The 10782-nt window shown below is 45.2% G+C and overlaps 1 long non-coding RNA gene across 1 annotated transcript in view; it reads right to left on the bottom strand.

Annotated features, from left to right (window-relative positions):
• Window positions 1-177: 177 nt before the first annotated feature.
• LOC145721591 (uncharacterized) overlaps window positions 178-10782 on the bottom strand; it is an 18978-nt gene continuing 8373 nt past the window's right edge. The window contains exons 3-4 of the long non-coding RNA XR_014145360.1: window positions 2638-2738; window positions 178-2250 (exon numbers count right to left, since the gene is read on the bottom strand). This is a non-coding gene — a long non-coding RNA (uncharacterized LOC145721591). The remainder of the gene's footprint in view (window positions 2251-2637; window positions 2739-10782) is intronic.

The following is a 10782-nucleotide window of genomic DNA, read 5'->3' as shown; positions in this document are numbered from 1 at the left end:
GAGGAGGGTTTGCAGCATTTTAGTGGTTTCTTTATCGTACTTTTTTTTTTTTTAAAGATTTTATTTATTTATTTGAGAGAGAGAGTGAGAGAGAGAAAGAGCACAAGAGGGGAGCGGGAGAGGGAGAAGCAGACTCCCTGCTGAGCAGGGAGCCCGATGCGGGACTCGATTCCGGGACTCCAGGATCATGACCTGAGCCGAAGGCAGTCGCTTAACCAACTGAGCCACCCAGGCGCCCTCTTTATCGTACTCTTAACCCCTCATCACAGCCAGCCTTTCCCTTGGCCTTTCTCTATATAAAGCATGGCATTGCGTGAGTTTACTCAAAACAGACCTATGAGGAAGGTACTATTATTAGTGCTAGTATTACCACCCCATTTTACAGATGGGGAAACCGAGGCACCGTCAAATGCCTTGCGCAGATTCACACAGCTGTTAGGTAAGTGACGGTGGCAGGATATGAACCCAGCTCTCAGAATGGGTCCTCTTACCCACTTGACTGGACTCACCGTACCAACATTTCGGATTGTCCAGAAAGGCCCCCCAAATTCTCTGACATTGTACACCCACTTCTATATTCACACACAAACATCTGCTGGGGACTCTCTGGTGGGAGGCAAAGAGCAGGGATATGGAGATGAACCAGAGCACATCCTTTCCCCATTCTGAACTGCTCCACGCAGTAGCTGGGGTAGAGAGGATTTTGAAAAACTAGGTCAGGCCACTGCCTACTGAAAATCTTTTGAGGTTCCCAAGGCTCCTAGACTGGAACCCAGAGGCATCTGGATGTACCTATCATCCCCGGGCTGTAGGTGGCGCCATGGGGCAGAGACCCTTCTCAGGAACCACTGCGTTGCTAATCTAGCATCGCTCTTCTCTTAACTTAACCTACCCGCACCCCCATCCCGGAGCGCTGCGTGCGAACTCCTGAGATGAAGGAGGAGGGAAAATGCAGGGGGATTTAATCCAGTGGGCAACCACCAGATATCCACCTGCCTCTCTCCGGCTTCCCACATCCTCCCCATCTCAGCTACCCTGGCCCACACAACCACCACTTCTTGCCTGCACGATTGTGATAACCTTCTTGCTGGTCTCCCAGCTTCCCCATTAAAACTAACAATCGCAGTATTTTTAATATGAAAAATTTCAAAAAGGTAGAGAGAATAAGGGCGCCTGCCTGGCTCAGTCGGTGGACCATATGCAACTCCTGATCTCAGGGTCATGAGTTCGAGCCCCACGTTGGGTGTAAAGCTTACTTAAAAAAAAGAAAAGAAAAAGAAAAACAGAAATAGACTGGAATAATGAAGGCAATTGCAACAATGATTAGCTCCTCAGCTCACGGCCAACCATGTTTTACTTCTTCTTTAGCCCCCTGGAATTTCTAATTCCTCCTCTCTGGGTTTTTGTTTTTGGTTTTGTTTTTTTTTTGGACATTTTCACCCTCGGGGACAGGATAATCTGACTTTTCATCAGTTCCCCCCACAGATGTATTGTCTGTTGTGGCAGAAACTTTATTCCAAGATTCCTTCAGGGATTTGCTTTTGAATCCAAAGTCTTGCTACTCAAAACCAATTCAGAGACATTTAAAAAAAAGAGCCTCTTTTGCGAATCTTGCAAATCAAAAGCCTTGGCTTTCAAGGTTATTATCTCTGCCATGAATTTCAAAAGCCTGTTTAGGAACTGGTGGAAGCCAAGAATTTGGCTCTTTGGCGCTTTCTTTTTTTTTAACTGGTTTGGGTCAAGCCTCTCCAAGGGGTGTGTATCCAGAGTGATTCAGGCCTGAACTTCAATACTGGGTTTTGTGGGGAGAGGGGTCACAGGATTCCTCTTAAAAAGGGAACAAACATAGCATTGCTTCGTGTGCAGAAAATGCTACTCATTGCTATTTTTGTTGTTGTTAGAATAATTTTAGTGAATTTAAATGATTTCTCTGAATGCTCACAGATGTGATGTCCATTCCCCCGTGTTTCCCTCTGGTTTTAAGCTCTTCAACTATAATTACTCCTAATTTAAACTTTCACAAGACCCTAACTCCCACCTCTGGGGCAGTTATTTTCTACTGAATAAGTCAGGTTCCTAGGTGTTTCTGCAAGAGCGGCTTCTCAGGGCTGGACCAGTGTGCACTTGCAAACCAGCAAGCCTGGCTATCACCTAAAGCCCCATGTCATTTCAAAGTCTGATGCTCCTGCTTCGCCTTGCATCATCTGATTTCCTGTCATTCGCGTTGGTATTCATGTTGAAGTTAGTCACCTGTTAAAAAAAAAAAGTAAGATGGGCGCCTGGGTGGCTCAGTTGGCTAAGCGACTGCCTTCGGCTCAGGTCATGATCCCAGGGTCCTGGGATTGAGTCCCACCATCAGGCTCCCCCTGCTCTGCAGGGAGCCTGCTTCTCCCTCTGCCTCTGCCTGCCACTCCCCCTGCTCGTGTTCTGTCTCTCTCTCTCTAATAAATAAATAAAATCTTTAAAAAAAAAAAAGAGTAAGATTTTTCTTTCCAGTCAAATCCACTGAAATTTCCCAATGTTTTCCAACACCAAAAGTCTCCCAGAATCAGGACTTAGCCAGACAGGATAATTCAGGCCCAGACATGATACACACTGACAGGGAAGGAAGGATGGTTAGCGGTGAGAGCTACTTACTGAGAATAGAATCGCTGGTGTTTATCCTCAGCTCAGCCAACAGCTTCCCTGGTGATCCTACATGCCCACAGCGGGGCTCTGTTTCCAAACGGGCAGTTTTCCTGATGACAAAATCAAAATAAACTTGTGTCCTTAGAGCTAGAGGCAAGAACCCTTGTATTTTTTTTTTAAGTGGCCCAAATGATCGCAATCGGGTGTGATTTTTTTGAATAAACTTCTATTTTTTAAAAAAGATTTTACTTATTTTATTTGAGAGAGAGAGTGGGAGGGAAAGGGAGAGAGAATCTGAAGCAGATTCCCATGCTGAGCACAGAGCCCGATGTGGGGCTTAATCCCACAACTGTGAGATCATGACCTGAGCTAAAACCCAGAGTCGGACGCTCAAATGACTGAGCCACCCAGGCACCTCTAAAAATAAACTTTTAGAACAGTTTTAAATTTACAGAAAAGCTGCAAAGATAGTACAGAGAATTCCCATATACCCCACACTCACTTACCCCTGATTTTCCTGTATTATAAACATCATACATTATTGTATATTTGTCACAATTAAACAACAAATGTTGATACACGATTATTAACTAAAGTCTGTACTTTGTTCAGATTTCTTTAAGTGTTACTGAATGCACTTTTTCTGTTCCAGAATCCTGTCCAGAAAACCACATTACGTGTGGGTGTCTTGTCTACTTAGACTCCTTTTGGTTGTGAAGGTTTCTCAGACTTTTTTTTTTATTGAGATGTAATTCATATACTATAACACACACCCTTTTAAAGTGCCCAATTCACTGGGATTTAGTATATTCAAAAATCGTGCTAATTTGGGGCGCCTGGGTGGCTCAGTTGTTAAGCGTCTGCCTTTGGCTCAGGTCATGATCCCAGAGTCCTGGGATCCAGCCCCGCGTCGGGCTCCCTGCTCAGCGGGAAGCCTGCTTCTCCCTCTCCCACTCCCCCTGCTTGTGTTCCCTCTTTCACTGTGTCTCTCTCTGTCAAATAAATAAATAAAATCTTTAAAAATATATAGTGTATTTAAAAAAAATTGTGCTAATTCTAGGACATTTTCTTCACCTCGATAAGAAACCACATACGCATGTAGTCATTCCCCATTCCTGTCACTCCCCATTCCTGCCACCCCTAGCCCCTGGCAACAGCTGATCTACTTTCTGTCTATGGATTTGCTTATTAAGGATATTTCATATACATGGAGGCATACAGGGGTGCCTGGCTGGCTTAGTTGGTAGAGCATGAGACCCTTCAGCTAGGGGCTGTGAGTTTGAGCTCCATGCTGGGTATAGAGATTACTTAAAAATAAATGCAGAATGCCCTTCAATTGGGATTTGTCTGATGTGTTTCTCGTCATTATGCTGGGCTTATGGGTTTTGGGGAGGAAGATCATTGAAGTAAAGTGCCCTTCTCATCACTCATGTCAAGGATGTTGTACTACCATTAGGATTTTTCACTTTTTTTAAAAGCTTTTATTTATTTATTTATTTGTCAGAGAGAGAAAGAGAGAGCACAAGCAGGGGAAACGGCAGGCAGAGGGAGAGGGAGAAGCAGGCTCTACACTGAGCGAGGAGCCTGATGCGGGACTCGACCCCAGGACCCTGGGATCATGACCTGATCTGAAGGCACACACTTTAACTGACAGAGCCACCCAGGAGTCCTGATTTCTCACTTTTGATGTGAACCTTGGTCACCTGATGGATGTAGTGTCTGTCAGATTTCTCCACTGTAAAGTGTGTAATTTTAATAGACAGTTACATTGATTTCCTCTTCACTTTGGCCACGTGGTTATAAATCTAATATTAGTTTTTGTGACATAGATCTATTCAAATGAAGGCTAGTTTTAACATACTTCATTTGGATTCACACTTTCAAAATTTAGGAGGCAGGGCTCCTGGCTGGTTCAGTCGGAAGAGCATGCCACTCTTGATCTCGGGTTCATGGGTACGAGCCCCACATTGGGGGTGGAGATTACTTAAATAAATTTAAAAAACTTTATTAATTTTTTTAAGTTTTATTTACTTGTTTATTTTTAGTAATCTCTACACCCCACATGGGGCTCGAACTCACAACCCTGAGATCGAGAGTTCCATGCTTCATTGACTGGAGCCAGCCAGGCGCCCTTGGATTCACACTTTATTATTATTATTATTATTTTTAAGATTTTATTTATTTGACAGAGAGAGACACAGCGAGAGAGGGAACACAAGCAGGGGGAGTGGGAGAGGGAGAAGCAGGCTTCCCCCGGAGCAGGGAGCCTGATGCGGAGCTCGATCCCAGGACCCTGGGATCATGACCTGAGCCGAAGGCAGACGCTTAGCTGACTGAGCCACCCAGGCGCCCCTGGATTCACACTTTAAATAAAGACCTTTTATTTTTTCAGATAGAAGACATTAAATTGCATTAAAAATATCACGCTGAAGCAATTTGCACAGATTTTTAAACAAATATTTAATATCCAGTGTTGGTGGGTATATAGAGAAAACAGGCATTTCACACTCTGTCTGGGGTGAGGGTGGAGATAGGGAGGACACTCAGCAATTCATCTCCGAGGGCTCGAAATATGCCACCTGAACCCTTCGATTCTATGTTTAGAAATTTATATGAAGAAAACAAATGTGTATGCAAAGATTTGGTCAACAGAAAACCCAACCCAGCTCATTACAGTATTATTTGTAAGAACCAAAAACTGAAAATAAGCTAAGTGCCCCAAATAGGAAATTAACTTTAGAATTGATGACACAACCCACCAGCCCAATGCCATCTGGTGTCAGAAGCGTTCTGTGGGTAATGTCAACTATACTTCAGTTAAAAACATAAATCATAAACAAAAATAAGTGTTCTGTGGATAGAAACATCTTAGGAACCTCTTTGGGCCTCAATTCCTCATCTTTATTTTTTTTTAAGATTACTTATTTATTTGAGAGAGAGACAGACAGACAGAACACAAGTGGGAGGAGGGGCAGAGGGAGAGGGAGAAGCAGACTCCTCATTGAGCAGGGAGCCCGATGCCGGGCTCAATCCCAGGACCCGGGGATCATGACCTGAGCCAAAGGCAGACGCTTAAGGACTGAGCCACCCAGGCACCCCAGTTCCTCATCTTTTTTTTTTTCTTTAAAGATTTTATTTATTTATTTGACAGAGAGAGACACAGCGAGAGAGGGAACACAAGCAGAGGGAGTGGGAGAGGAAGAAGCAGGCTTCCCACTGAGGAGGGAGCCCGATGTGGGGCTTGATCCCAGGACCCCGGGATCATGACCTGAGCCGAAGGCAGAAGCTTAACAACTGAGCCACCCAGGCGCCCCCCCAGTTCCTCACCTTTAAAATGGGAATAAAAATACAAACCTCAGGGCATCTGGGTGGCTCAGTCAGTTAAGCAGCCAGTTCTTGGTTTTGGCTCAGGTCATGATCTCAGGGTCATGGGATCAAGCCCTGCATGGGCTCGGTGCTCAGAGAGCATCTGCTTGAGATTGCGCTCTCTCTCCCTCAAATAAATAACAAATAAATCTTCAAAAAAAATATTAACCTCATTGGGGAATTATTAGGATCAAATAAGTTAATACAAAGGCCTCACCATAAATATTAAAACATGTGGAATCATATGTGTGGCAGGGGGACCTTCTCTGAAAAAGGTTATTATTAACGTTAACTTATTCTCAGGTGTAAGGAGATACCCATCCCAGTCCTCTTGTGTTAGGCAGGGTCATATGACCTGCTCTGGTCAACAGATAATGATCAGAAGTAATGTGTCACTTCCTATTTGAGGCAGCAAAAAGTCTCTGCAAGACTCTCCAGGCTTCATCTTCCCTTTTGTGGAGGTTGGAGTCACAAGACAGAAGCCGCCTGTACCCCTGAGTCACTGAGCATCATCCCGGGGAGGGTAGCGGCCGTGGATTGTTGCCTGGACCCAGAGCTATCCCTGAGTAAGAAACAGTTGTTTGTGGGGTTAGCTGATTAGCTCTTTTTGTTGTTGCTTGGTGATTGACAACAGCATAACCTCTCCTGACTATTACAACGCATCTGAATGCTTCCGGACAATAACCCAGACAATGTGTTTGGACGATGCAGGGCACCGCCCCTCACATCCTTCATCCCACCGCACATCTCAGCTGTTGTTTCAGCCGTTGGGAGAAACCACAGAAACACATGCTGAGCCAAAACCAAGAGCTGGCTGCTTAACTGACTGAGCCACCCAGGCGTCCCTGGTGCTAATTTTTTTTTTTTAATTGAGATATAACTGGCGTTTGATGTCTGACGTTGTATTAGTTTCAGGTGCGTGACATAATAGTTCAGTATTTGTATATATTGTTAAATGATCACAGTAAATTTAGTTAACATCCATCACTACACATTGTTACAAATTTTTTTCCTTGTGAATAGGACTTCTAAGATTTACTTTTTTTTTTTAAAGATTTTATTTATTTGACACACAGAGAGAGACAGCTAGAGAGGGAACACAAGCAGGGGGAGCGGGAGAGTGAGAAGCAGGCTCCTGGCTGAGCAGGGAGCCCGATGTGGGGCTCGATCCCAGGACCCTGGGATCCTGACCTGAGCCGAAGGCAGACGCATAACGACTGAGCCACCCAGGTGCCCCAAGATTTACTCTTTTAGTAACTTTCAAGGGTACTGTTTTTGTTTTTTAAGATTTTATTTTTAGGTAATCTCTACACCCAAAGTGGGGCTCGAATGCACAAACCTGAGATCAAGAGTCTCAAGCTTGGGGCGCCTGGGTGGCTCAGTCGTTAAGCATCTGCCTTCGGCTCAGGTCATGATCCCGGAGTCCTGGGATCGAGCCCCGCATCGGGCTCCCTGCTCAGCGGGGAGTCTGCTTCTCCTTCTCCCTCTGTCTACCACTCTGCCTACTTGTGCTCTCTCTCTGTCAAATAAATAAATAAAATCTTTAAAAAAAAAAAAAGAGTCTCAAGCTTTACCCGAGTGAGCCAGCCAGGCCCCCCAAGGGCTGTTTTTTTTTTTAGGAAGGAAAGAATATGTCCTTGTGAAGTGATTCTGACCTGCCGGGCCATGGTTAACATTCCCTCATTTGGGCAGACCTGGAGAATCTGTATGTTTGCACCTGTTCCTTGTGGTGGGCAGCCTCTGAGGGGGTCCCCAAATATCCACGACTCTCTCGGTATTCATGCCCCGGTGCAATTCCCTTTCCTGTGGTGTGGTTTGGATTCGCTGATGTGCCTCCGATGAATAGAATACCGCAGAAGTGATGGATGTCACATCCAGGAGTAGGTTATTAAAAACTGTCACTTCCGCCTAGGGCACCTTCTTGCTCTCTCTCTTCCTCTGCTGAAAGAAGCCAGCTGCCAAGTCGTGAGCTGCCCCCTGGAGACTTAATTAACATAACTATCACCCAAACTGTTTCCTTTCCCAACCGGGATTACAATAGAATCCCCTTGTAATCCCTCTTTCTGGTCCTTCCCTGTCCTTCCCTTCATCCCCAGGCAACCTTTGGTCTGTTTTCTGTGACTGTAGATTTGTTTGCATTTTCTGTAAAGGGAATGAATCATAAAGCATGAACTTTTTTTTTTTGGTCTGGCTTCTTCCACTCAGCATAATTATTTTGAGATTCATCCATGTTGTATCGTGTACCGAGAGTTCATCCCTACTTACTGCTACACAGCCGTCCGCTGTATGGATGCCCCACAGTCTGTCTATCCTTCCACCTGTTAAGGGATCCTTGGATTGCCTTCCGTTTTTGCTTCTTGCAAACAGGGCGGATATGAACTTTTGTGTACAGTGTGGGCATAGGCTTTTTCTTCTCTTTGGTAAATACCTAGATGGAATGGTGGGGGTCTCATTGTAAGTGTCTGTTGAATTTTATTTTATTTTGTGACATTTATTTATTTTTAAAGTGACCTCTACACGGGTAGAGATGACTTAAATCTCGAATTCACGACCCTGAGATCAAGAGTCAGATAGATGCTCTACCAAGGGAGCCAGCCAGGCACCCCTGTATGCTGAATTTTCAAAGAAACTCTTGACTTATTTTTCAAAGTGATGGTATCATTTTACAATCGCACGAGCACTCTGTAGGATGTTTTAATGACCCTGGCACTAACCCGGTAAGTACCAGGGGTCCCAGTCACTGTGACACCCAACTCCCGCCACCCCCATTTCCAAAAATGCTCCTTGGAATGGGACAATATGGCCACATCTGAGAACTGCTAGACCAGAGGCATTTTTGTTCCTGCAGTAGGAACCCCCCACTGACAAACGATGAAAGAAAGCTTGTGAACCCGTATTATCTGAACGGAGTTCATGGTCGCCTGAGGTACAAGATGGTGACAAGAGCAGGAGGTAGGTGCTGGTGGTACACCTTGCCTTGACTTTGCATTTTGTGGTTCTTTGGCTTCTGAAAAGACCAAACTGATCTTTATTTAGAGAACCAGGGTTTATATGTAGTGGAGAAGCACCGCGTGGTGGTTGGAACTTAGAGTCGGGACCCATTTGCTTCCATTCTTCACTTTAGATCTTTTTGTTGTTGTTTGGTCACTGACAACAGCATAACCTCTCCTGACTATTACAACGCATCTGAATGCTTCCGGACAATAACCCAGACAATGTGTTTGGACGATGCAGGGCACCGCCCCTCACGTCTTTCATCCCACCACTCGTCCCAGAGTCTCCCTGGGGCAAAAATAAGTGGTGTTTGGTAATCCTGAGCTGAAAGGTGGTACTTAAGTCCAAAGTACACCTGAACTCAGTTAATTTGCTCTAATCACCTATACTAGCCAAAGATGTGTAGGCAGGACACACACACACACATCATTATGATGCAACCACAACCACACATTGCAGGACAAAGCCACCAAACTCTTTGTGATTTCTAAAACCCTTCATCCCTGGCCCCCTGTCAAACTGCATCATGCATCAGAATCCCCAGGAAGGCTTGTTAAAGCACGGACTGCCTGGTCCCACCCAGGAGATTCTGATGTCAGGTGTCTGGACAGGTGCCTGAGAATCTTCATTTCTTTCTTTTTTTTTTTTTTTTAAAGATTTTATTTATTTGAGAGAGAGAATGAGAGAGAGAGAGCACATGAGAGGGGGGGAGGGTCAGAGGGAGAAGCAGACCCTCCACTGAGCAGGGAGCCCGATGCGGGACTCGATCCCGGGACTCCAGGATCATGACCTGAGCCGAAGGCAGTCGCTTAACCAACTGAGCCACCCAGGCGCCCGAGAATCTTCATTTCTAACCAGTTCCCAGTCGGCACAGCTGCTACTGGAGCCACCCTCTGAGACCCGCTTCCTTATTGGAAGCATTTATTTGTCGATATGAAGTCCAGCCCAGGCAGTGATCTTCCACTGGGGTGATTTTGCCCACCAGGGGACAAAATCTGCAGACATTTTTGGTTGCCCTAACTGGGATGGTGGGCACCTGTTGGGGAAAAAGCCAGGGATGCTGCTCAACATCCTACAATGCTTGAGACAGTCCCCCCCCCCAAGAATTATTTGACCCAGAATATCAACCGTGCCAAGGCTGAGAAACTCTCAACTGCCGAGGAATGCATAAATAAATCAGAAGAGTATTATCAGAAGGAATAAATATTATGCAGCCACTAGGAAGAATGCTCCTGAGACCTTTTTAAAACTTGAGCAACTGTTTATGATATGTGAGGGGAAAGATAAAAGGAGTACATTTAACATATCAGTGGTTTTGTTCATTTTCTTCATACCGACTGCTTCCTAAAATTTTCTTGTTTATGTGTTTACTTATATGTCATGTCTCCATTTACTAGGACGTAAGCTCCTGGTGCACTTTAGGAGAGTTTTAACTAGTTGGGATACATGACTGGAGAAACCTGATGTCGTGTAAGTTAAATCAGTGGTGTACTGGTAGGTTGTTAGCAACAGACTCTCTGGGGGCACCTGGGTGGCTCAGTCGCTTAAGCATCTGCCTTCAGCGCGGGTCATGATCTTGGGGTCCTGGGATCGAGCCCCGCATCGGGCTCCCTGCTCAGCGGAGAGTCTGCTTCTCCCTCTCCCTCGGTGCTCTCTGTCAGATAAATAAAATCTTTTTTTTTTTAAAGATTTTATTTATTTATTTGAGAGAGAGAATGAGAGAGAGCATGGGCGGGAGGAGGGTCAGAGGGAGAAGCAGACTCCCTGCTGAGCAGGAAGCCCGATGTGGGACTC

This window comes from Leptonychotes weddellii, chromosome 5 (assembly GCF_054177405.1).
Source record: "Leptonychotes weddellii isolate Sample4059 chromosome 5, ASM5417740v2, whole genome shotgun sequence".
NCBI classification, from domain to species: Eukaryota; Metazoa; Chordata; class Mammalia; order Carnivora; family Phocidae; genus Leptonychotes; species Leptonychotes weddellii.
The sequence above is the reverse complement of the archived record's forward strand: the minus strand, read 5'-3'. Positions and strand labels throughout refer to the sequence as shown.